Source organism: Furipterus horrens, unplaced genomic scaffold, assembly GCF_987537825.1.
Source record: "Furipterus horrens unplaced genomic scaffold, mFurHor1.1.pri manual_scaffold_1, whole genome shotgun sequence".
Taxonomy (NCBI): Eukaryota; Metazoa; Chordata; class Mammalia; order Chiroptera; family Furipteridae; genus Furipterus; species Furipterus horrens.
The window spans coordinates 18,919,491-18,946,459 of record NW_028327171.1 but is presented as its reverse complement, the minus strand read 5'-3'; the positions used below and the strand labels follow the sequence as shown (position 1 = coordinate 18,946,459).

Sequence of the window (26,969 nt, the reverse complement as noted above, 5' to 3'; positions counted from 1 at the left end):
CTTGCTTGGTTGTGCACATAAAAATAATAAAACGTTTTTAAAACCTGTAGACTATCCATGAATTTAGACAAGTCTAAATTAGATTGTATTGCTGAATTTTAACTGATTACCCCTTTAATATCTGAATTTTTTCTTCCCCAAATAAGATCCTTTGAACGAACTTAAAGACAATGTTATTGTTTCTATTTTATGAATTTCTGAATATCTAAACTAAATAGATAATATGACATTTCTATCAAAACTAAATCAATCTCCTGCATTTAATATCACTGTCTTAATCTCTATATTCAACCTTTTGTTTTGTAAAGCAAAAATCTTTATAGATTTAGACATACAATTCTATTACTTTTAGGTACACATTGCATTGTAGGTTTCCCTCAGTAATGACCCCCTGGTTAGTGTCTTTTTGCTATCTGCAAAGATAGGCTTTGGTGAATATTTTGAGGATTTTGCCTAAAATGAAAATGTTGCACGTATAATAGAAACTAGTTGTAGTAGTAAGATGCGGACCTTTTTGTAGCATAACAAAAGTGCTGTGTTACATGCTTGAAATTTCTTCAACTATTTCCATTACCGCCCTTAAAAAAATTAATTTAGAACATGCATGTAAACCCTAGCAAATATAATTTCACCTGACTTTTTAGACGGCCTCTGAACTTGTAAAGTTTTCAAACAGTATGACATACAACTTTACTGGTGCATACAGCAAGTGCTTTTTATTGCATTTAAGTCTTTGTACTTTTATATTTATTTCATGTATTTAAAATGTTCCCCGAAGTGCAGAATCCTAAGTTCATTAATAACAAACATCTGCTAGTGATTTTCTTCCATTTGTCACATAGCTCATAATACTATAATTTATTTATTGGCCTTATATAACATCACCATTCTAAGTTCCTAAAAAACATCATGACCAGAATTACACACTAAAGAGTTAAAGAATACCTTACTCACATCTATAAATACATTGTTTATATACAACTATTAAACTATGTATAAGTGCTGTTTACTTTTACTTTTCTTCCTTCTTAACCCACTCCTCAACACTGCTTAGCACTCCAGAGAATGTCAGAAAGTATTATGTCCTTATTTTCGTCTTACAGAAAAGACATTTTCTTCTGATTTCTTATGCTGTGTAAATATTACCTCAGATAAATGCCATATTTTGACTAAATAAGTCTGTATAAACATGAAACTGTTTTATGTTGGTTTCCTTAGTTTTTCTACATTAATTCAAAATCCAAACCACGATTATCCTTAAAACACCCTATAAAATAGTATTCATGACCTCATACAGTAAGGATGATATTTTCCTTTATAAATGCCACATAAAATCTGTGGTAATTTTTTAAATTGAAAAATTGTGAAAATCCCAACATAACCACAGATTGCCTCCATCACTTGTCCAATAAATTCCAATGTTAGGTTTTTACTATCTGACAGAAATCCTTTATAGTCTGGGGGGGAAAAGCAGCCTTTTGTTTCTTATACATTTGTCTGCAACTTTCTCTTTTCCAGTAGAAAATATGTTGAAAATAAACATTATAATTCATATCAGTTTAGGGAAAGTTCGAGGACTATATTTTCTCCAGAAATAATGCTCAGAAAACTTAAAAGAGAAATTAACCACTCAGCAAGAAAAGAAACAAGTGAAAATAAAATTTTAAAATATACAAGTTGTTACAAAAAATAAACAGGAGCCTAAAACAACTAACCTAACAAAAAAGAAAATAAAAACAAATAATGTATTTTTTAAACTGAATTTGAATGTTATAATCATGAATAACAATCTGTTGATTAAACACAGAATGTTAAAGCTTGACTTATATATGTTTTTATGTTAGAATATGTTTAAGTTTTTCAGTCAATTAGCAAAAGTAGCAATTGCTAACAAAATGTAGGATTTAATTTAAACTAGCTGCAAAAATAATACATTTGAGTTCATATTGACTATTAGAAGCAAGAAATACTTATACTCAAGACTTTCAAAGAGGAGGAAAACCCTGTTGTAGTCATATATTACATAATTGACAACCAAATATCAGTGGAACTTTTTCCGCCTAAAAAAAGGAATAAAGGGAACAGATAGCTAATATTATAACTGCTATCTATGCTAAGTATATATGGGTGGTAGCTGCTCATACATTCATCTGAGAGGAACCAACTTTTCACCACAAATGAAATAAAAGTTTAGTTTCTTCTTTATTAGCCGAAGTGAACTCGCACATTGGCATCCCATATCATTTCTGCTCATGTACCAGGCTTCTGGCTCTTTCCAGTCCACATACTGAGTGTTATCTCCCCTTTTCTTCATTTTGGCACTTGTTGTGGATGAAGACTTGAGAGGCAGAAATATTTTGTGAACATGCAGCATTTCCTATCCTGTGTGAGGGACTCAGTGGCTTTCAGGTTCCCAAGAAGATAGCTAGGAAAATTATACAAATGAAGTCAATGTCTTGCCCAGTAGATTAGAAGCTCCTTTTTACTGCTGTGCCCTAGATTTTTTTTTAAATCTCGTATTTTAGACTGTAAGGACAGGAAACACAAGAAAACAAAATACTGTGATACTGTGTTCAATGATGAAAAAGAGATTTGTCATACAGCAGGTATTTCCCCATTGACCAATTAAAGTAAGAAACCCCATCTTCTCTTTTTTAACTGGAGGATGGTCACAACAAAGGATTCCTGAGCAGTCGATAAAACAGAGACAAACTGATGACTGTCTTCACGGCTTCTCAGGGACATTAAATGGCCCCCTGAGAAAGACCAGGTGGAAGAAGCATGCTGATATGCTTCATTTTCTTTTGGAATATTTGGGCACTTCAGGGAAGAACTGGGAATTCTGTCCTTTGTGATCAAACCTACTTCAGGAAAGAAAAAAAGAACTATATGAAATGCATAGCCCATTAAAGCTGCCATTTCCCTTCTTTTATATATGTCACATGACCATGATGTTAAAAATCAATTACAAAAGTAATATTTATAACTAAATATGAATATGAATTATATTTTGACTCATGGTCTTGATGTTTTTCGGAGCTCATTATTTCTCAGTCTCACCCTTTCATTTGCTATTGAGTTGTGAAGTTTATTTGGCTTTTTAAATGCAATTTATTTTTATTTGAAATTAATTATTTTAAAAATTAAAAAATTAAAGAAAACCAACATATATGAAAAAATATATTCTGAGATAGAATGCTTTATTTGGCTTTAATGATTAAACTATTAATAAAGTGACCAAGCAGCACATCAAAGAATATGAAACAATAAATATGAGAAAAGAAAAAGGTAAAAAATAGAGTGATATGGCTCATCAGTGTTAAATACTGACTTCTCATTGTCAAAACTGAAGATTAATTCACTGCAAGTATATTATAGTCCATACCTTAAATAAACAATGATTATACCCCCCACAATGAGTCAGCCAAAGGAAAAATTGAAATCTACTCTGTAAATACTTCTCTTAAAAAGTAGTTTCCCTGAGTCAGCTAATAGTGAACATGACGTAAATAGAAAACATGTTCTCAAAAATTACCCACAGTCTTTGCTTGTTAAAAAGTGAGAGTCTACTGACAGCATGGATCATATGGATTAAGTGAGGACCATAAAAGTGTTCCTGTGGGCCTAATGTCTAAAACTGTCATTAAGTTATCATGTAGTAGCTTCATTAAATAATTTTCCTGTGCAGGTAATGATGTGTCTCATTCCTCTTCCTGGGTTGGTAACCTTGAACTCAGAGAATCGGAACTAACAAAATCTGGGGAAAGAAAATCTAAATTATAAACCATTATTTCATTGATACTCTAACTCACCTGTGGCAAAATTAAGCCCATCTTCCCACCACAGGCTACAAGAAAATTATTTATAATTTGCGGTTACTAGTGATTTAATAAGCATATATTCTCTTTAGTTGTTTACAGTTAAAAGAAAAATTAAGAACAAAAAAAACAATACAAAGCAATAAACTGTTAATAAAATTCTTTAGGAACACAATCAAAGAGAATTACTTGCTTCTCCTGAGAAACTGATAAAATTTCTCTTTGTGGATGATGAGATAATTTGCTTTGAGTATTTCAGATCCTAACCCTCTATTTATCTCATTCCTGACCTCCTGTTATAATTTATATTTTCTCTGCGCCTGAACCTTTATAAGCTGCCGCACTTTCTTGGGAACAAAGACATGTGCATGATACCAGGACTGCTGTTTCCCAAGATTTGGTCCCTCCCGCCACCACCCAATCCCACCAGCCCGTAAGCAGTTTGGAAGTTTTCCCTTTTTGACTTTTCTCATTTCATAATTAAGCTTTCATAAGTGTAATAGAGTCCTTCTACTTGAAGAAAAATTAATTCGGAGTGATCCTTAAAAAATTGTGAAATAAGATCTGTCCCTGTTCTTTTCCTCTGTCCTCTTTCAAGTCCTCTTGGCTTCAGGCTTCCAGGACACCCGCCATAGGGGACTGCAAGCTTCTACTCCGCCTCTTCTTCCCCTTAGCTCCACTGCTCCCATCTCACCAAACTTCTCCATTCCTGCTCCAGAACTTGTTTGGAATCGCTCATTTCCGTGATAAAACAGCTTTGTACCAAAGCTTAAAATGACTTTACGTAGTGTAGGTCTCTTAGTATGACCTTGACACTGAACCAAGTCAAATTTCTCTTGAGTGCAGATGAGTAGTGTTTTCTAATTCCTATGAGGCTTGCACATTATCTCATTTACTAAAGCGAAAAAAAAAATAGTAATAATAAATGATTTTACTGTTAATACCTACACATTTCTCAAAAAGCATTACATACAGAATTCACATTTGTTGTATTTATTTTAAATATTTCTGGGGAAGCATTCTGAAGGAACACTCTAGCCTCATTTCTTGCCAAAACAGAAAACAGGGTGGCTTTTTTTCATATTAAATATTGAACCTTCACTGGTCTAAATATTCATAGTGGAGTTTCCACACTTCTAATTAAATTTCAAACAGGCCTCACTTCTTAGAAAACACAGAATTAATGCCCTCACTCTAAATTAAAACAGACAAAATGCTGTATCTCAATGAAAGTCAAGTACCATTGACTTGCCTTCCTAAATTTTGGATCAATCCACCCTCAGGTTGCGTAGTGGTTCCTATTTAACAGGGGTTGCTGGTTTTCTAAATGCTGTAGGTAGTCATTTTGCTCTTTGTAGCCTTTTGAAAAGGGATTAGCATGCTTAGATACCTTTTTGCATGTCCTAATTTCCCCCATTAGCTTTTAGCTCAGTAGTATTCAACATTCATTCTCTTTGTTTTTAGAAAGCATTTTTTTTTATTTGAAGTTCACATCAGGCACAGAGTTCTAATTGACTTATATTTGTATTATGTTGAAGAATAATTTCTCTAAACTTTTATGTTGAGAAACATACTACCCCCCTCTACCTCTTGATGTATTCAAATGAATTTAATGAATCTTATTCCCTTATTTAAGGTTTAGGTAATAGCAATTAATTACCATTATTCAGCAGGCAATAATTTTGGAGACAATTGTTTCAATAAATCACCTCAAAAGATCCAATAAATAGAAGGGTTTTCTGGTTTAACATTGTAAAAAGTCTGTAGTACTCAGTTGTTTCCTGATTATTTTACTATTTATTATTTAAACAACATATCTCAACAAAAGTACAGATGTCCTTTTACATTTGTCCAACTCATTAACTGAATAACCAGATGAGAAGGCAGTAAAATGACAAAGCATGTCATATTTCCCAATACTCATATGAAATTTTTCAGAAACTCGTGTATATACATGATCATACACTCTTACCATTTATTTTGAAAATTCATCAAAACAAAAGCAATCTTACCATAGCCAAAAATATTTTTTAAATATTATGAAATTTGGTCTGGGTATGGAAGGCAATATTTTATAATGATATAAACTATGGACCTATAGCTTTTATGTATGAAGAAATATTATTCTGGTAGAAAGCTTTCAGTTCAGTCCAAAAATTTTTTTATTTTTAAACAACCTCTAAACAGTTACTTACCATTTGATTCCTGGTTCTTTAACTGAATATGAAGTACTTTTTGCCTACACAAATAAATTATACCAACAATTTAAGATTCATTGCTATATTATTTGAGATTTGCTTTAAGATTAATTTAAGTTTAGAACATTTTAAAATTATTATTAAAGTAGTCATTGGTCACAATAGTCAATATAATTAAAATTATGGAACCAAATTGCATAAGTAGACAAGTTGCCAAAGCTAACAATAACATTGGTTTGGAGGTAAAGTGCAAATTGTCTTTTTAACTGAAACCACTGAAAGATAAAGAAAGGCATTCCAAGGCATATTCCAAATAGAATTATATAACCAAAAAGAATTCTTTGCATATATAAGAATGCTTCCAGACTAAGGTGTACGTGTAGTACCCTATATGTAGAACCTGCTTGGTTTATGGGGAAAGTTGGCATAGTCCTCTGACAAATCTTTTAGAGTCTACTATTAAGTTACCAGCTATGCCAAAGGCTTTGAACAAGATAGCTAAATTTCTGATTGGTAACTTGAAGCCTTGGAAAAAGTTAAATTCAGTACTGAAAATAAAAAGAATTGATTTTTCTTTCCACCCTCAAAATTCTTTGTTATGTTTTCCAATCTGTGCCACTTCCTGCCTGAAACACTTATTTAGAACTGCTCTTTTGTGTTAATCGTTTTTCAAATTTCACTAGATGATTTCAGAAACCAGGAGGGACTTAAATCAACGTGAATAATGATAGATTTATGTGCTATTAAAGCAAAGATAACTTACATTTGGAACACTTGTTATAAATATTAATAGGACATTAAAGAGTTTTAGTAGAAGAAAAAATTGCCTGAAAAACTCCCTTTTGTCAGGTTAACTTTCTAGAATTTCTCAATCCAAATTATTCTACAAACCCAAAGCCAATATACAAACAAGCGTGTTTGTAAAAATCACCAACTCAACGTGCTACTATTTGCCCTTCTCATTTAAAATTTTGGAATGGTCTCTTGTCCTCTTTTGTGTTTTGGCTGACTTCGTGTGCAGTACATTGTCATTCCAGCTCAAACCCCTCCTGTGAGGCAGAAGGCTCTGAGAGAGCCTCAGCAAACGTGGCTGAACCCAGCGCAGTGCGTTTGGTAACACAAGGACAGCAGGGATAATATTTGGAGATCTAGCACACCTTAGTGGAAACAAGTGTAACTACAGCCGCTTTGAAGACAAATTTTAAATTCCATTGTTTTAATGAAATTAGATTTCACCTAAACAGAAGGACTCTGTTCAGGCTTTTTTTTTTTTTTCCTTCTTACCTTGATGTGGTTCCTCCCCAAACTCCCTACAAATGAGAAGACAAATTTGATCATGAATTTCTAAAAGTAGAGATCATAATTTATTTTCAAAATATCCATAGAGCTCTACAATCGTCCTGAAGCTATCAAATTAAAGGCAATTCTATTTTATTTACCATTCTGGTCAAGTGTAAAGATCAGAATTTTTGTTGTTGTTAAATGGTTGCTATGCATTTGACCAGCAAAAGCTTGTCAGGTCAGCTCTTCAGATGATTCAAAGGTTTGGTTTCAAATAGGATATATGTGCTCTACCGTTACTAGTTGGCCTCCTTTACTTGATACTGCTGAAATGTCATCATCCATCTACTATTTAGACAATATCAAGAGCTTTTAATTTTATCTCCTATTCCATCACTCTCCCTTTTACAGTTAAGATAGGTAAAGCATTTACAAATAAGCAGAAAACAGTCATTCCAAAACACGAAGAAAATTAGCCATGCTCATGTACATTTCCATATATATACATATATATGTATATATATCTGGAATATCAGAAATCAGAATATAATGTTTATGGAACCACAGGTAAAATACACTTGCTTATTATCTAGGCTCCTCAACTATCTGCCACCTGACTGAAAACTAGGAAGGAAGTAAATAATGCTTAAATGAAGAGTTAAATTCTCACCCTAGAGGTGAAGAGCTAAATGATAACAAATATTAAATTCACATTTTAAAATATATAACTGATGCAAAAAAATTATTGAAGAATTGTTTCGTAATACATTATAAGGTCAGTAACTACACAACTTTTGTTTCAATCTCTATGATAGTTTCTCAACCTTGGCACTATATACATTTTGGCCAAGAAAAATCAGTGTTGTGGTGCACTGGCCCGTGCATAGCAGGATACGTAGCAACATCCCTGGCCTCTACCCACCAAATGCCAGTAGCAACCCATCCTCACTCCACCACTCCCATTGTGACAACCAAAACTATCTCCATACAGTGTCAAATGTCCCTGACAGGCAAAATCACCTCCAGATGAGAGCCACTGGATTAGGGCTACCTTGCATAGTCTTTTCTAGGATCACATGGAAAGTTGGTTTGGTTTTTGTTTTTAACCATAATCTAATTTGTTGACATATACTTGACATTATATTAGCTTCGGGTATGTAACACTATGATTCAATATTTGTATATATTGTGAAACAATTACCACAGTAAATCTTGTTAACATCCATCACCACACACAGTGATTTTTTCTTCACCTTTGGATGAGGACTTTTGAGAATTACTCTCTTAGCAACTTTTAAATATCCAACACAGTAGTATTAACTATAGTCACCATACTGTACATTACATCCCCAGGATTTATTTATTTTATCTTTGGAAGTATGTACCTTTTAATCACTTTCACCCATTTCACCCACAACCTCCACTCTCCCACCTCTGGCAAGCACTAATCTGTTCTGTATATCTAAGTTTTGTTTTTTGTTTTCCTGTTCTGGATTTTTAGATTCTACATATATGAGATTATATAGTACTTGCCTTTTTCAGTCTGACTTATAGTACTTTGTATAATGCCCTCAAGGTCTATCCATATTGTCACAAATGGCAAGACTTCTTTCTATTTTTTCGTGTGTGTGTGTGTGTGTGTGTGTGTGTGTGTTACATTTTCTTTATTCATTTATCCATCAATGGACACTTAGGTTACTTTCATGTCTTGACTATTATAAATAATGCTACAATGAACAGGGAGTAAACATATTTTTGAGTTAGTGTTTTCATTTCTTTCCTATTTTATGATTGTCTCCTTCAATTAAAAGAAAATAGCAAGTAGATCATTTGATCAAAATTGTCTTGTTTGAAACAATGTCTCACAGGAAGTTCTAACTAGGAGAAGAAAGAAAGTTATTCTGAGTTTATTTCTTTAAAAAACTGTGTTACTATAATCATACAGCAGCTCTATGTAGTATATATATCTATAATATATATATATATATATATATTATACCCCATAATAATGTTTTTATTTTTTCCCTTCATTGAAGAATGGACACACTTGCCCTTCCATTCTTCTTACCTTCCAAAGAATAAACTCTTTACTGGAGACAGGAAAGCAGCAAAGTCTCCATCACATTCTGTTCTCATGAGCATAAACGAACACAGAAGTGTTGATTTTTGCACCCTTCTCACTAAGTTAATCATTTTCTAATTGATAAAAATGGATACCTTAACTGTTCACTTGTATAATGAAAGATACCTCAAGTAGCTACGCTTTTTTAAAAATCTACACCTTGTCCTGTTTACATGCCATTTTTGAGCATCAATATTTTTCCCGATATTTGGGGAAGAAAAATAATGCTTTATATACACATGTAACACTTTCATGTCAAAGTTAAGAAAAAACATCTTATTAGAACCTTTGTTTCTCAAACTGTTCACGTGGTCAAAGTCAGTGTTTTCAACTGCCTTCTTCTCCTGCCCATTTCATAGCCTTTTCGCCTTTAGCAAGCTCCTCAGCTGGTTATGGCTTTGTCTAGAGAGATGACTCAAACCTTCATTCCTAAGAGATCTAAATCATTGGCATCCTGCCTGTTTTAGGTTGTAGTTTCTCACTGACTTTAATCAGAAGATGTGGGAGTAATAAGTGGCACCTCAGAGGATCTTCTGTATTTCAGAAATATTCCTCTTTATCCCCATTATTGATTTACTGACCCGAAGAGTCCAAATTGGTCAAGTGGCAGACGCTTCAAATTCAGCTGAGCCATTGCTGTATTCACTGATGAAGGTCCTCCTCCCTTGGGAACTAAAATAGCTGACCAGTTCAGTTAACACAAGTCTAACTTCACTGATCGTTTGATTTTATTAAGCCCCAACTCTGATTGGTGATCCCTAATGACATTTAGCACCTCCATAAATTAGTGTCAAAGTCAATGTTCAGAAATCCCTAAAAAATCAATTATTTACTCTTCCCCAATGCACAGTCATCCTGAAAAGTGGTCGCAGGACTCTCTTAGGAAGACTCAAAGAAATATGTATAAAACTTTTTGTTGTATAGCAAACTTTTTCTCAGTGAGGCCCAGCCTCCGCCCACTTACGCAAGGGGACTGTATCTATGAACCTGTTCAAATCTAGGAACTGATTGCAGGATTATTCTTTCCTTCTCAACCATTAATCCCTGTAGACTCCCCAATAGCATCCCTAGGGTGCCTTGTCTTTACACTCTCCACTCTGACCATTATGTAATTCATCCACACTTGTGGTTTCAACAACTATCCATAATCAAATGCCCTACATTTCCATCTCCACTTCAGACCAGTCTGCTGAGTTGCAGGCTGCCTATATGAATGCCTACCAATATATACCTCAGATTCAACAAGTCCAAAACCACATGCAACCCCATTCTAGTGCTCCACATCACAGCAGAAGGCACCACCATCTGTCCTTCTAACAGAATCCCAATCCTAACAGTCATCTTCAATACCTACCTTAAACTCACTCAATGTTTCATTGACTCTCATATATTTTAGATCCTAAATATTTCTTAGACCCACTAATTCTCTCCCTTTTCAGCACTGCTATCCTAGTCAAACTTTCTCTTTTACTATCATAAACAAACCCTTTTGTTCTACTCACATTGATTGTTGGTTTTCTCTAATTTTTTTCCATACTGCAGAATTTATGAGATTATAAGCTTCTCAAAGGCAATGTGTTTCTATATAATTTATGTACCCAACAGAGTGGCCTACCCAGTTATTAAGCAGGTAATTATTGTTTTTGCTGCTTTATCTACAGCTGATGAATCTTGGAGAAATAACAATAGTGTGATTCTAGGAAGACACAAACATTCAATTTAAGTTTCTTCCTGCACATGGAAGTCCTTATCCACAGACCTTGTAATATCAATGAGTCCCCGCAGACATCCCTTTGTCTTTGAGCCTTTGACTGATTTTACAGTTCATAAAGGATGAGTTGGTTCGGATGTCAGAAGAGAGTTAAATGCCTTTAGGAGAGTTAAGATATGAGATATTGTACTGATTGAGAAACCTCTATATTAAATTACAGATTGCTTTTTTGTATCATATTTCTTCTTACCAATCAATATGGACCTATATCTCTTACATCAGAAATATGTTTATCAACTTGTTAAGTTAAATTGATTTATGGTCAGAATTTTGTCATATAACTTGACTAATTAGACTGATAAACGTAGTCTAGTTGTAGATCCAGGAGGAAAATCAAAGGAAAGCACAGCATTATTGCTAATATGGTGCTAATAGGAAATTTGCTCTACTTTTTTAATAGACTTTTAAATCAATTCTCCACTTTATTTTTTCATTTATCAACATTTCTACATATGTTATAGATGCCCATGATTTCCAGTGTAGCCATATAAAAGAAGATGCCCATATCCACTTCTCTAATAGCCTGTTTCCTGATAAGTAGACAGTAGGCTCCCCCTTGGCTGGTTTGGCTCAGTGGATTGAGCGTCGGCCTGCGAGCTAAGTGTCGCTGGTTTGATCTTCCAGTCAGGGCACATCAGAGAAGGAAAACTCTGACTCCAAAAAACCTCCGCTGCCTTGCGGCATACCTCTTCAGGGGAAAGGCTAAGGGAGTAAACCCCGACAGAAAATCCGGAGCCGGAGTCCCTAAGGCGGTTTGACGTTGTAGTCAACACCCGCAACTCCTGCGGCGCACCTGAAGCCAAGCTGTATTGACTCCGTCTTTCCCTTGGATCCTTCAGCTGCGAAGAGAGGGGGGGTCTGCTGCATGGGCAACAGCAGACCCTCCATATCACCCTGCCCAGGCTCTGTAGCTTCAGCTTCACTGGAGAGGACACTCCAGCGTCATCGCAAGATGTCGATTCAACACGGGAGGAGACAGATACCGTGTCACTCCCGAGTCGAACTGCACAGCCATTCTCGGCGGTGCAGATAGACTCTTAAGAAGCTACACCATCGTCTCTCGAGACGGACGGCTGCCGACGAGACAGTAGGCCATACATATGTTCTCAATATCCAGCAACAGAAGTTAACACAATGATGAATTAGTGTCTTAGAACTGCTATAACAAAGAACCACAAACTAGGTGGCTTAAAACAACAGAAATGTATTGTCTCACAGTTCTAGTGCCTTTAAGTCTGAAAGCAAAATATCAGATGGCAATGCTCTCTCTGAAACCCACAAAGGACAATCATTCCTTGACTCTTCCTAGCCAGGTTCTTGATGTTCCTTGGCTTGCAACTGTAGCACTTCAGTCTTTGCCTGCATCATCACATGGTGTTCTCTCCCTCTGTGTTTGTGTCTCTTCTCTTCTGAAAAGGATACCAGTTACATTGGATTAAACACTAATTACATCTGCAACAGTTCTATCTCCAAATTAGGTCACCATATGAGGCACTTTGGGTTAGGATTTCACATATCTTTTTGGGGGACACAATTCAACTTATACCAAGTGGGTAAACACCTGACACAAACCAGCCTATCTCAGCATGGCCTGCCAAAAAGCAAAGCCTGTGACAAGACTTGTGAGCAGGTTGGCTTAGATCTCAGAAGGGAATCAAATGCATTTTCCAGGAAGTGATCCCAGTGAGCAGAGAGGATGAAAAGAGTTAGAGAAGAAGAAAGGGCCAATACAAGGCTGTGTTATTGAGAGCATCACTGTGGACACAAGGGGCTTGATTCTACTTGAATTTCCAGAAAAGTACACAGAACATCTTTCAGAATAACATGCTAGAAGGATGAAAGACAGGAACATTTATGAGGCAGCTCTCGCTCCTCATTGTTTGAGTGGATGTCAACTCCCAAGGATGGTGAGTCCCTGACACTTACAAGCCAGTGGACATGAACAACGTGAGCTCCCAGGGGCATCATTAGCATCGAAGGAGCTCCAGGACAGAAAGCAAAGATCCATGTATGAGCCTTTCCAGAGCTCTTCACTCCAGCCACAGCTAAATCAGTGGTGAGGCTGAGTGGACACGAACCAGGCCATCAGATTCTCTCCTAGGGACATGAAATTGGGATTCAGAATCTATAATTAGTTGGCTGGTGGCACTTGAATAGGCAGGAATTGCAGTTGCCTACAGGAGCCATAATAGAAACATGACTTTTTCCTGATGAAACAGCAGGCATACAGCAAGACGCATATAAATAAAGCAGAATATAGCAGAATGCAGCTGCAGAAAGTAGAAAGTGTGGTTTCAGCTGTGGATCTACTCTACTGCCTGACTTCTCTCCTATCTCAGGGTTCCCACAAAACCCACTGATCTGCCTCCACTGATGTCCACAGGACAACTCCATATCCTCCCAAGAAATGCGTCTTTGACTTGTAGCCCAGATGTCATATAAAGTACCCCCTGCCACTCAAGATCTGGATAAACTTGGATCCTTCTCTACATATGTGGAAATCTAAACATCTATTCCAAATGTACTATGAATATTCAGATTACTATGACTACTATTCATTCTGTGAATAAATTAAGAATGAATAAATAAAGCATTACAAAGAGATGAAAAAAATCTGGAGACAAATGATGGTGATAGCTGCCAATAATGTAAATGTATTTAATGCCACTGAACTCTACACTCACAAATGGTAAAGATGGTAAATTTTGTGTTACATGTATTTTACCAAAATTTTTTAAATTAAAAAATTTTTTCATGTGATTTTAGTCGATTTTACTGAAGATTTGGGAAGGTCCCAAGGAGGATTCACATTATGCAAATGTAGTTTTATGCCCTACTCTCAGTCCTTCTTCCCACCTATGCCCCTCTTAACCTCTTCTTCCATTGCCCAGGGCATACCAAGCTTCACCTTCTCTATTATAAAGATCATTATTATCTTAAATAAAGACATTTCTGTGCAAAAGTAATTATGGTGATAGCTATTTGGAAAATAAAATTAAAATTAAATAATTAAAATTAAATTAACTGTAAGTCAGGCTGACTGACTTCTAATTTCTCAGGACAAAAATTATCTCTGACCAAAGCAAAAGTACTTGTGTACATATTTTGTAAAAAAGAGTAAGATGCTCTTTTTTCAATCTATGCATGTGTGATATTATCCTAAGAAAGTTGTAGCATAGAGAATGGGGCATATCACACACCAATATTTCCATGGCTCTGAAATATGTTCCAGCAGAGATAGAAAAGATAAGGTGTGGGAGAGACATTAAAATAGAACTTTCATCTTTTGGCTTCTACATTAGCAGCATCATAGAAATCCATTCCTAGATATCTGAAAACAGCAGAAAGGAGAGCTAATTTAATACCAAACTCCCAGGAGTAGTTTCCTGTCAGAGTTTTATCATGTATTATAGAGACAAGTATTGGCAGGCTTCCACAAGATCCATATAAGCTTTTATCTCTTCCCTGGATCGGGTCATGTGACCGATAGCTAGATCCTCACATAGGCTTTTACCATCCTTTTAGTAATACACTTGGTGATTGAGCTGAGTCCCATAAATCCAGTCCAGAGTTACGACCCCACTGGAATTTTACCCTGTTGATCCGCAACCATCTACCACGTGTGTGCATTAACATTTGATAAAAGCTCTACTCACAGGTTTCCTAAGAGCTTTCTCATATCTAGACTAGAGTCCTCAAAGACCTTTTTCTTTCTCCATAACTGAACATAGTTGCTATATCTTAATAATTATTCAAAAACAAAACATGACTTCTATTTTCTGCATTAAAATTCCACAGTATGTTATTTAGGCAGCAACAATATACTAAAATTATTAATAGATGGCTCTGGCTTAATATTCTTCATTTTTATCCAGTCTTATAGAATTACAAAATATCAGTATTTGAAGATTGGTTACAAATTAACTAATCCAAGCATTAGAGATTGCTCATCCATAGGATAAATCTGATTTACAGAGATGTGTTGTTTAGCACACACAGTATTTTTAAACCTTTGAACTACTTATTGCATTTTAACATGTGGCAATTAGACACTGATACTGAAAGATTTGGCAATCTTAGGCTGGTGTTCCCATGTAGCAATGACAGGCTAGCGCCTGGTAGCCACTAATGCCAGTGGACAGGACACATGTTCTCTACTGTACCACAGTCCTCACCGAGTTGTGCCAGCTTTCACCACATGCTTAATTCACCTGAGTATCCTGCCTCAGTGCTGTAGCTATTTGAAAATTTGACTTCCATCATTTTAGAAGTTAGAAAATATGTAATTAAGAAAGCTAAAACGATTCTCTGAAGAGTCGTCGGCAGCCGTCCGTCTCGAGAGACGATGGTGTAGCTTCTTAAGAGTCTATCTGCACCGCCGAGAATGGCTGTGCAGTCCGACTCGGGAGTGACACGGTATCTGTCTCCTCCCGTGTTGAATCGACATCTTGTGATGACGCTGGAGTGTCCTCTCCAGTGAAGCTGAAGCTACAGAGCCTGGGCAGGGTGATATGGAGGGTCTGCTGTTGCCCATGCAGCAGACCCCCCCTCTCTTCGCAGCTGAAGAATCCAAGGGAAAGACGGAGTCAATACAGCTTGGCTTCAGGTGCGCCGCAGGAGTTGCCGGTGTTGACTACAACGTCAAACCGCCTTAGGGACTCCGGCTCCGGATTTTCTGTCGGGGTTTACTCCCTTAGCCTTTCCCCTGAAGAGGTATGCCGCAAGGCAGCGGAGGTTTTTTGGAGTCAGAGTTTTCCTTCTCTGATGTGCCCTGACTGGAAGATCGAACCAGCGACACTTAGCTCGCAGGCCGACGCTCAATCCACTGAGCCAAACCAGCCAGGGAAGTCTCTGAAGAGTGAACAGACATTAAGTAACAAAAATACTGGAACCTAAATCTTGTTGTCTACACGTTTCTTATGGACCATGGTACTTACACTCACGGACCACCATAGTGTTCTAAGGGATGCGGTGTGAGCATATCTGTACTACACTACACTGTTTCTTCTTTTAACATTTTTTAAAGTTTTTAAATACTTTGTTACCTCTGTTTTTAACACAAGATTCAATTTAAGCAATGAATGATCAAAAAATAATTAATTCTGAATATCTAAAACAAAGATTGCCTAATTCTTACTTAGTATTTTAGTCCAGCAGTCTTATTATAGGCTGAAAATGTTAAAGGAAGTTCTTCAAACTAAAGGAAAAATATACTAGAGGTACACTCAAATTTTCAGAAAGAAATTAAATAATCAGAAATAGTAAATATGAAAGGTTATTCATGTCATGTGAGTATTTTAAAATATGTATGACTGTTTACAGCAAAATTATGACATTGATTTGTGGGTTTTATAATGTATGTAGATGTAATATACATAATGCATATAAAGTACAGTGGGAGAGGTGAATGCACTCATACAATTGTAAATATTTCCATATGTTATGTGAAGTAGCATCAAATCACCTCTAAGTAGACTGTGAAGTTAAGGATGTTTATCCTAATACCTAGAGCAACCACTAAAAGCAAAGTATTATTATATATTAGATACATTCTATAAAACATTCAAATAAACTATTGGAAATATTTTCACTTCCCATCTTGTGATCATGAGCTTGGTGTGTCTGTAAGTCCTATAGTCCAATAGGAAGATGTTTTCATCAGGGAAGGCAGAATGGCTCTGGGAGAGCTGGAAGCAGAAACTGCCCCTTAAATACTTCGAATTATTCCTAACTCAAAACCACCAGGCACAGGAAGATTAAAAACCTAGGAAAAAGAGACTGATAGCAACTACCTGGGGAAAATGGAGTCACTGGCGCATATTAGGGGTAAGAAAGATTTTCTGGAACCCAAGGAATTTGCTGGGGCATCTCGATATTTTCATGTGACTTGGGCTTAATAACTATCTATAAAGGTGGGAACATAGCAGTGACTTTTTATATTATTATTTTTTCTTCTCCTCCCCCTATTACATTATATAGAGAAAATCAATGGTGAATAATCTAAGTTTCAATAGGAGTGTGACTGGGTTGATTTTATCCCATCAAGACAAATAGCTGTTAGAAACTTATTTGTTCCCCTGTGTTAGAAATTCAAGCTTACCACCTATACAAAAAGAAAAAATGATGAATGCCTAAGGGTTAAACTATACCAAATCCTCCATTTTTCCTTCTCCACTCATCTCTCGTCCCCAAGAAGCTGACCTATATCAAGATCCCCATGCTTTTCTGCCTTCTAGTTGGCTTCTACCAGTGGAAATCCCAAGTAAGAGAGTTCATGGAGGCAAGAGTGAATCCAGTGTATTTATTCCCCTAAATCTGTCTTTGCAAGGTCACCTCAAGCTAGCTATATCCTCCATCCAAAGTCAATACCCCATTCATGGTGACACTATACACAACCTTCTCCTTCCAAGTTCTGGAAACCATTCACTCTCCTTGTTGCTTTAGACCGCTAGAGGGTGGTGACATCTTGGTTGCTACTAAGCTCCAAATCAATGCACCATCCCTTATGGGTCCCCTTTCTGCACCTTTGTAAATAGTTCCTTTAAAATCAAGCCCTCCTTGAATTTCTTATTTTGAGTGTACTCTTCTTATTGAGACAAGGCTGATAACAAGGATTATATTTTATTTGTATAATATTTTTAAATTAAAATAAATGAAGTGAAATACTAGATGAATGTAAATATTATGCACAATTACTAGAAGCTAAAAAGAATTTCAGCTTTAAGCAATTTATCAAAAGAACTTTCTCAATAAACACAGCTTCCTCTCTGAGATGTATTAAAATGAGATCTATTAATATAATTCTTTCACCCTCAGCAAACATCTTTTTTGCTACTTCCTGATCGCTTTTAAAGATTTTTTCACTTTATTAAATTTCTACATATATACTGTTGATTCTTTTTCCATCTACAAACTTATTTCTAAAAATAACTATTCTAACCCTTTATCATTTTTGCTTTATTTTTACTTTTACATATTTTATTGATATACTTTTATTCTATTTCCTGATTTGTAAATTTTAAATATAATCTAATTTATTATAATAAATAATGAGCTGGCTTACAATCAGTTGTCATATTTCTACTTTGAATATTTAGGAAAATATTAACATGTCTTTTCTTTATTTCAACAGTTGTGGACAGTATATTCTATAACAGTAAACCAAATGCATACTTTGGCCAAATACCAAGGCAAACCCAAACATGCCGCATCCATAATTTTTCTTCCCACTTTTTAACATGATATTAATGACCACAGTTTTCATTTCAGCATAACGCTGTTCTTTTCTCCTGCAATTTCTACCATCTGCATAATAGCTTTGGCAATGTTCAATTAATAGTATTTTGTGTATGATTAATTCTTCTATGCTTTATCTGTAGCTTAACGGAAAAGATGAAAGTCAATAAGAATGTAAATACGGTTTCTTGCAGATCCAAGCGGGGTAGATTGATTGTTGTGATGTGTTTTTAACAGCCTTTGTCTTTAGTTTTCTAATTGTAATGATTTCTGGACTTTATGTCAGTACCAACAGACACAAAATAATAATAAGTATTCCGTTGTATCACCATACCTGCTGCTGCCTCAGTTGGACTGGCTGATCTCCAGCTGTGCAGCATAGCTGTAATCTTGGGGTTTCCATTTGCTGCTCTTCTAGAGACAAGTTGGCTCCACTATTTCAAGGATGCCAAGGTTTTTTTCTGTCTTCATTTTCTTCCTCATTTGGATATAGTCCAACCTCAAATAACCTCCCTTTCCACAGTGCAGGAAATGTTTTATGAGTCTTGTGACATTATTCATTAGAACTTTAAAGCTGTGTCTTCACTGTCTTCTAACATTCAATATTGTTGATGGAACATGTGATACCAGACTTGTCATTCTTCTGTGGGTTACATTTTTATTTCTCAAGAAAATTTTAGAATCTTCTCTTTACCCTTAGTAATTTGAATTTTCACAATGATGTGTCTTGGGATGTGTCTTCACTCATTGTGCCAGGAACTCAATGCTGTCTTTAATTGCAAGTTTCAGCACCGGGAAATCACTTCTTATTTTTCTTTGACAGTATGCTTCGTTCCATTTTCTTTATTCTTTCTTTCTGGAATACTGTGTTTCTTTTGTCTCCAGTTTATGCATCTTTTCTAGTTTTGTCCTACTTTCTGGCCAATTTCTGACCTTTACCTTCCAAAGTTTCTGTTAAATTTTTTCCAGCAATTGTTTGGTATCCTCAGGGTCAGTGCCTTGAACAGTTTCCTTGACAGTGATGTTATGGAGGACACCAGGGGCATTGGCCTGGTGGGGGCGACAGACATCAACCTAGAGTGAGAGAGAAGGGGCAGCTGGAATGAGAAAAATGAAAGAGCTGCTTGTGATATCAGGAGGGAATCCCACAGACTTCCAGCATAACAACCCAAGGTATGTGGGTAAGAAAGGAAATCAAATTAAACGGGCATCTATTAAATTATCTGCCTGGCACTGTTACCTTGGATTTCTTCATGCCATTCCTGCTCCCCTACAAACACACACATGCACACACATGCATGAACACACTCACATACACCAACATGACTATGGCTAGAATAAATCACTATGTCCGGAACTTGACTTCACCACTGTTGACTCAGTTGATTGGCTCAAGTGGATATTTGAGCCAAAATAAGTTCATTAGTCCCTTCTCCAAGGATTTTTTAAACAATTTTTTTTTTTAATTTTAGAACAGATTCATATTTACAGAAAAGTTGTGAAGACTGTATACCCCAAACAGACTGTTTCCCGTATTATTGTCTTCCAACAGTATGGTATGTTCGTTGCAGTTAATGAGTCAATACTGATACATTGTATTAAGGTTTTCTCTGTTTGTTTTTTTATCTTGACAGCTTTGAGGAATACTGATCATGTATTTTGTAAAATGTTCTTCAATTAAAATTCATCTTATATTTTTCTTGTGATTACACTGGACTTAAGGGTTTCAATGAAAAAGAACACAGAGATAAACTGTCATTCTCATCCCATCATATCAAAGGTGCTTGCTATCAACATGACTTACCACTGTTGATATTAATCTTGATCGCCTAGCTGAAGTAGTGTTTGTCAGGGTTCTCCCCGGTAAAGTCACTCTTTTCCCCCCATTCCATACTCATAACTGGAAGAAAGTCACTATGTAAAACTGACACATAAGGACTGGTAAATTACGTTCCACCTCCTTAAAGACATAGTATCTATGTAAACTACTTGGAATTTTTCTGTATGGCATATTTGTCTCTTCTTTCTTATTTATTCATTTAGTCAATCATTTATATTAACATGAATTCATGAATATTTACTTTGGACTTCAAGTTATATCTCAATATGTTTTTGTTTGTTTGTTTGTTTGTTTTTCGTTTTGGTTGCTCACATTGTTCTGGCTTTGGCTGTTGGCAGCCTTTGCCCCAGAGACTTTTGACCTGGAATGACTAAACAGTTTCTCTCTGGGTGGCTGAGCCTATTTCACATAAAACTCAGAGGTTGTTGGAAGCCAAATTCTTCTGTCAGAGTAGAGAAGTGATAGAACCAAATGTGCAGCAAAAAGGGGGAGGAGAATTCAGTAAACGTAGAATTTTTTAAAAAATTAAAAAACAGAAAAGAGCCCAAAACATATACCTGCATGCCTTCACTTCTTTTTTTAATCTACATTCTAAGACCCTATCGCCCCAGCCTGAGGTTTTGTGAACCACTCTAGTTTCTGCAAACTGAGTCTCTCTTTTTGTTCAAATTAGATCCATTTCTTCAACCCAAAGAGTTAAAACAGCCACAGGAGAGTACTGCATGATTCAGGTGAGGGCACAGGTGAAGAAAATTCAATTAATGGCTGTTAACATGATCCCATTAATACCTACAGGCCCAAGTTCAGTTGTGTTTCCCTTTATTCCCATCCCATTTCCCATCCTCAGCCCTGCCTCAGAAACCTCGGATGATGACTGCCACAAACAGGCTTGGCTCTGCCCACCTTGGGAATTAATCAGGTCTGCACCAGGTGCTACATCAGGAGTCCATTGTCTTTGAATTGAATTTCGAGTCCCTGGAGTCTAAATAAACCCTTGCCTGAAGCTTCCCAAGTTGACATAAAAACTAGCACTGCCCAAAGGACTCATAGCATGAATCCCTCTCTTCCGAATATCTCAGGAATATTGGTGCTAGTCTGATCGAATTTGAGAATGGCTCTCCATTTTGGTCTCCATCTCCTGGCCAGACAACACTTCTGCTGCTGCTCTGGTCAGTTTTACTGGAAACATTCCCACTACCTCCACGTTGCCTTAGTGGAATGTAATTCAAAACAATGCTAGGTATTGTAGGAGTTAGATTAAATTTTATTTTTAATTGGAAGCTAAAAGCCAGCTCTATCTAAAAGGTATTAACAAGCTCTTTAGTACAAACTTGTCTAGACTGAGAGGTCTACTTAAGGCCATTTATTTAATAGTTATGCATATTTTTAAGTAAAGTTGCTGTACTAGTTTGCCATTGCTGCTCTAACATATCATTATAAATTTAGTGCCTTACAACAACAAAAATGTACTTTCTTACAATTTGGAGGTCATCATTCTGACATGGGTCTGAACAGCTAAAATCAAATGCTATCTCTTCCTATCTGGAGTCTCTAAGAGAGGATCTGTTTCCTTGCTCACTCTGGTTGTTAGCAAAACTCTGTCCCCTGTAGGTTTAGGACTAAAGTCCCCATTTTCCTTGCTGGATATTGGCTAAGGACACTCCATTTCTTTGCTCTTGACCCCTATCCTCCATCTTCAAAACCAGCCACAGTAGGTCCTTACCGAGCTTTAAAACTCTCTCCCTTCTTCTAGCTCATCTCTGTGACCCAGCCCAGAAAGGCACTTCACTTTTATGGACTCCTCTGATTAGACTGAATCCAAACAGGTGATCCAGGATAATCTTCCCGTTTCAAAGTCTGTTCTTCTAACCACATCTGCAAGGTCCCTTTTGCCATGTAAGCTAACATATTCACAGGTTCCAGGCACTAGGGCACAGGCATATTTGAAGGGCCATTATTCTGCCTATTTTAGCTGCCAGATCACTGCAACTCTCAACCAGATTGACTTTTACAGTAATTTAACTCCTTGCATTCATTTGCTACAATAGAATAAACAAAAAGATTTTATTTGGAACTGAATAAACAAAATAGACTGATGGACAAAATAGAAACAGAGGCATGGATACCTGGAACAGACTGACAACTGTCAGAGGGGAGTGGGGAGAAAGGACTGGATGAAAGAAGGTGAAGGGATTAGACAAAGAATATATATACATCACCTGTAGACACAGATAACAGTGTGGGGATGGCCAGGGGGAAGAAGGGCAGGGGGTAGGTGGAGGCGGGCAAAGGGGTAGAAGGGGGAATGGGGACATCTGTAACAGTGTCAACAATACAAATAAAGTTACAAAAGATCAATATGAAAAAATTAAAAATTTTTTCTTCATTACAAAGGTTTTCTTAATTCTTCTTCCAAAGAAAAATTTATGCTATGTCCTTAAAATTTAGCAAATGATTTTATACAAGAATTTCATTCATATTATATTTTCTAAACCAGTGCATAAACAATACATCTGATGAGTTCTGTTGATTCCTTTTCCTTTCCTCATATAACTCACTGACTTAATTTGATTTCAGAGGGATTTAGGGCTGCTTTCTCTCCTCTTGAATGTTGAAATTACACTTTCACAGCAGATAGATTTCCTACGGAAGAAGGATCACTCGTGCTCTTTTTACATGAGGAAATTAAAGTTTTCAATTTTACCACTGGTTACTTTATCTTTGAACAATGACCAGTTAGCTTTCAATATTGATATCTGACTCCTACTTACCCTTAATAAAACATTTAAAATACTGGTTAATTAACAATAAACCACTTTTTTCCAGTGACCAATTACCCAGCAGATGCATTGCACAAATCTCTGGTTCTCTTTTTCTCTGTCAATATTAGCAATTTAGCTCCTATACTTAAAAAGGTCAGGAGAAGTAAGGAGTACAATTGAAAATCAGTTGATATTTTTGTAATTCTTTTTTAGTAGCTCTGGTAAAGGATGGATATTTCATTATAATTATAATATGTGACTTAAATAAAACATATCTTTTTTTTTTTTTTTAGCTTTTTTTCAACTCCCTGAAAAGGTCTCCTAAGTCAATTCTCTGTGCTTGTTTTTTATCCTTCTTACGCACAACTTGCTTCAAAGATCATGTCTATGCAGGTGACTCTCAAGCTTTTATTGCCACACTGTCCACTGGCCCATTTCCTGTTCCTAACAAACCTGTATGTGAGCATTCCTTGTTAACTCAAACTCAAAATACCAAAACCTTTAGTCTTTGATTTCACTATTATTATAATTATTGTACCTAAAGAGTTGAAGAGGAAGACCACAGAGAAGGCAGACAAGAACTTGGTGGTGAATGTCTCAGAAATGAACGGAGGAGGAATTTGATCAGAAAGACAACCAGTTTGTTTCAGCAGTGCTGGAGTCTACACACATCTCAAGGTAAAAGAGACCTGAGGTGAGGTCATCGGTGAACTGGCAAATGGCTCTCCTAAAAAATGACAATTTAAACTCCCAAAACAACATATGAGGAAATCTGTTTTCTGCACTATCTAGGAGGGGAATGGAAGAAATAAGAGTGTAAAAAACAGAGAGTCCAATCAGTGTGATCAACTGATATTTTCAACGCATAAATCTGACCATATCTCCACTCTCCATTTCCCTTTTTTAAATATTTTGTTTATTTATTTTTAGAGATAAGAGAAAGAGAGGGAGAGAAATACCAGTGTGTGGTGGCCTCTCGTTTGTCCTCAATTAGGGACCTGGCCCACAACCCAGGCATGTGTCCTGACTGGGAATCGAACCAGCAACCCTTTGGTTCCCTGGTCAGCATTCAATCCACTGAGCCACACCAACCAGGGCTCTACTCTCCATTTCTTGATATAGGGCTTATTTTACAAGATAGTCTATTGCTGTTGCATCCTTTATGCCCTAAACAAATGCTCAGTGCCTTTAGCTTCACAGAACCATGAAATAACACCTTTGTTTTTATAATGTTGGGTGCATTCCTTGCATATCACAAGTTCTCTAGGTCTCCTGTCCACCGCCAGGGTAGACTGCCTCACCAGAGTGCAGCACACATAGCTGCTCTGCCTGAGAGGGGCCTAGAGAAACATACACATGCAGCCAACTTCATGGATTCTGTTGCCCTGGTGCTGGCATCAAATCCAGGCAGCAGAAAGGGGATACAGTCAGGCAACAAATCAGGTATGACATGCAGAGATCTTGAAGTTCAGAAAACCTGGGAATTCAGCTGTGTTAGCAATTACTGAACACCGCCTTCTTAATCACCCTGGAATTTCTCATCTCATTAAATCTGCCTGTATTTGTTATTTATTGCTGTGTAAAATATTACCTAAAAATTTAATGTCTTAAAACAGCAAGCATTTATTATTTTAGTGTCTGTGGGTCAGATGATTCTGGTACAAGGTCTCTCACAAAGTTACACTCAAGATGTCAGCCAGAACTGCAGTCATCTGACGGCTTGACCGGGGCTGGCGGATTCACTTTCAAGCTCACTCAGTTCTCATACAGCTATTGGCCAGGAGTCTCTACTCCTCGACGTACGATCCTCTCCATAGGGCAACATGGCAGCGAGGCCAGAGAAAGTGAGCTCAGATAGAAAGAGAGGGGGGAGACAGCAACTACCAAAAGAAAAAGCGTAAAAATATGTAATGTGGCTTTCACAGTCTCTGGGAGGGCTCGAGGATCAGTCCTGAGGATGCTGCGGGCAAACACAGCACCAAATCAATAGGATATCCCCTCAGTGGAGAAATCTCAGACGACATCATTGTGTACAGACACTGAAGTACAAACCACTGATACTAAACATTAAAAAACAGAATATGCATCACTGATGCCCCTAAAAATCAAGTTTCCCATGCCAAAAAAGAAACTGGATTCTGTATGGCACAGTGTCCTCAATTTCCACTCTTCTGTGTCAAAATCTTAAACACTTCGCTGGTAAGTAGGGACAGTGCCTAGGCCCTACGTGGAAAGGAGGAGGAGGAGGAGGAGGAGGAGGAGCAGGAGCAGGAGGAGCAGGAGCAGGAGGAGCAGCAGGAGCAGGAGGAGGAGCAGGAGGAGGAGGAGCAGCAGGAGGAGGAGGAGGAGAAAAAGACTGGGGAAACTAAGATACCCAGTGGATCTGATGGCCCAGCTAGAGAGCCTTCTGGAACCCATCCGAGCTGGCAGGCAGAATTTCAGGCCACAGGTAAAGGTAGATATATGTGCCCTTTCAAAAATACAAAAAAGACCACCAAGCTTCATGCTGCCATTTTAGGAGCAATGGAAGCAAATCTTACAACTATCGAAAAGACAAACCAAATGAAATGTTTTGCTGTCGTCTATCATCTGTCCAGGAAAGATACCCATTTAACAGAGCTGAGGGAAAAGAGCAAATATTAAAACGAGTGCATACACTCTCTGAAACTTTTGCCTGACATTAAACTCTGGAAGGGAGAAGTAAGTAAGGAAATATCTTAATGTAAAAAAGTGCAGCCTAATAATACCTACCCTGGGAGTTATTTTATCTTATTTATTAATTATTCAAGCATATTAATCTTTAATCTCCTGCACTTTTGAAAAACACAGAGATTAATAAAGCACCTGCACAAAGATGACTCAAACTCATTAAAGCATTTCATATTTTTCCAGTACCTACCACAGTGTCTGGCTCTTTTTATAATCTCAATAAATATTTTTTTGAATGGCTGATGGGATCCTCACCAGAAATAGTGTGAATTTGGGAGGCTAAAATCATCTAGATTCAAATCTCATCTGTAACCCTTACCAGCTCTGTGACCTGAGAGAAGTCAGGTTGAATAAGCCCCCTCCAAAGAGATCTGTGACTACATATGTCAGTTTACATGGCAAAAGGTACTTCGTAGGTGTAATTAACTTAAGGATCTTGAGGTGGAGAGATTATCTTGGATTATTTAGGTGGTCCCACTGTAATGAAAGGGTCCTTACAAGAGGAAGGCAAGAAAGTCAAAGTCAGAAATGGAACTGTGATGGTAAAGGCAGACATCAAAGGAAAATAGCCCAGCCATAACCTTGATTTTAGGACTTCTGACCTCCAGAACTGTAGGGGAATAAATTGGTGTTGTTTTAAACCGTTAAAATTGGGGTAATTTGCAAACTGAAAATTAATTGCACTCTGAGCCTTAGCTTCTTTCTGACAAACGCTGAAGTACTGTATTTATTAGTACTGTGAGAACCAAAAATAATTTCAAAGTACTCAACACGTAGTAAATTCTCAGTGAGTGGCAGCCATTATGGCTCTGCATTGTTAGAGGTGCAGCTTAGCATATTGCTTCAAAGCCTGGACTCCAGAGTCAGACTGAAGGCAGTTCCTTTCCAGGCCTTACCACTGCCCAATTCTAGGTTTCCTCGTTTGTAAAAAATGGAGTTAAGGATAGGATCCGATCACAAGACTGTTGTGGGGATTACATATAAAATACTGAGCCCTGTGCCTGGCACAAAGTTAGCGATAATGAACGCTGCCCTCAGCTACTATTGCTTCTGCTGCTCCTACTGTCTGTTTTGCAATTTCACCCCAGAAGCATTCAAAACCTAGCTCTGTAATTGAAAAAGATGTCCTGGAATTTTCTGGCACCAGATGATTATGTCTTGCCAAGGTCACTCACTATGAACTTCAAAGACTACAGTTAGCCTGGGGCTGAGATGGTAGCTTTAGCCTGGGC

At 36.9% G+C, this 26,969-nt stretch overlaps 1 long non-coding RNA gene across 1 annotated transcript in view; it reads right to left on the bottom strand.

The window, feature by feature from the left end:
- Window positions 1-12,278: 12,278 nt before the first annotated feature.
- Window positions 12,279-26,969, bottom strand: part of LOC150020729 (uncharacterized) — a 107,442-nt gene continuing 92,751 nt past the window's right edge. Inside the window, exons 4-6 of the long non-coding RNA XR_016510441.1 lie at window positions 18,761-19,523; window positions 13,117-13,287; window positions 12,279-12,599 (exon numbers count right to left, since the gene is read on the bottom strand). This is a non-coding gene — a long non-coding RNA (uncharacterized LOC150020729). The remainder of the gene's footprint in view (window positions 12,600-13,116; window positions 13,288-18,760; window positions 19,524-26,969) is intronic.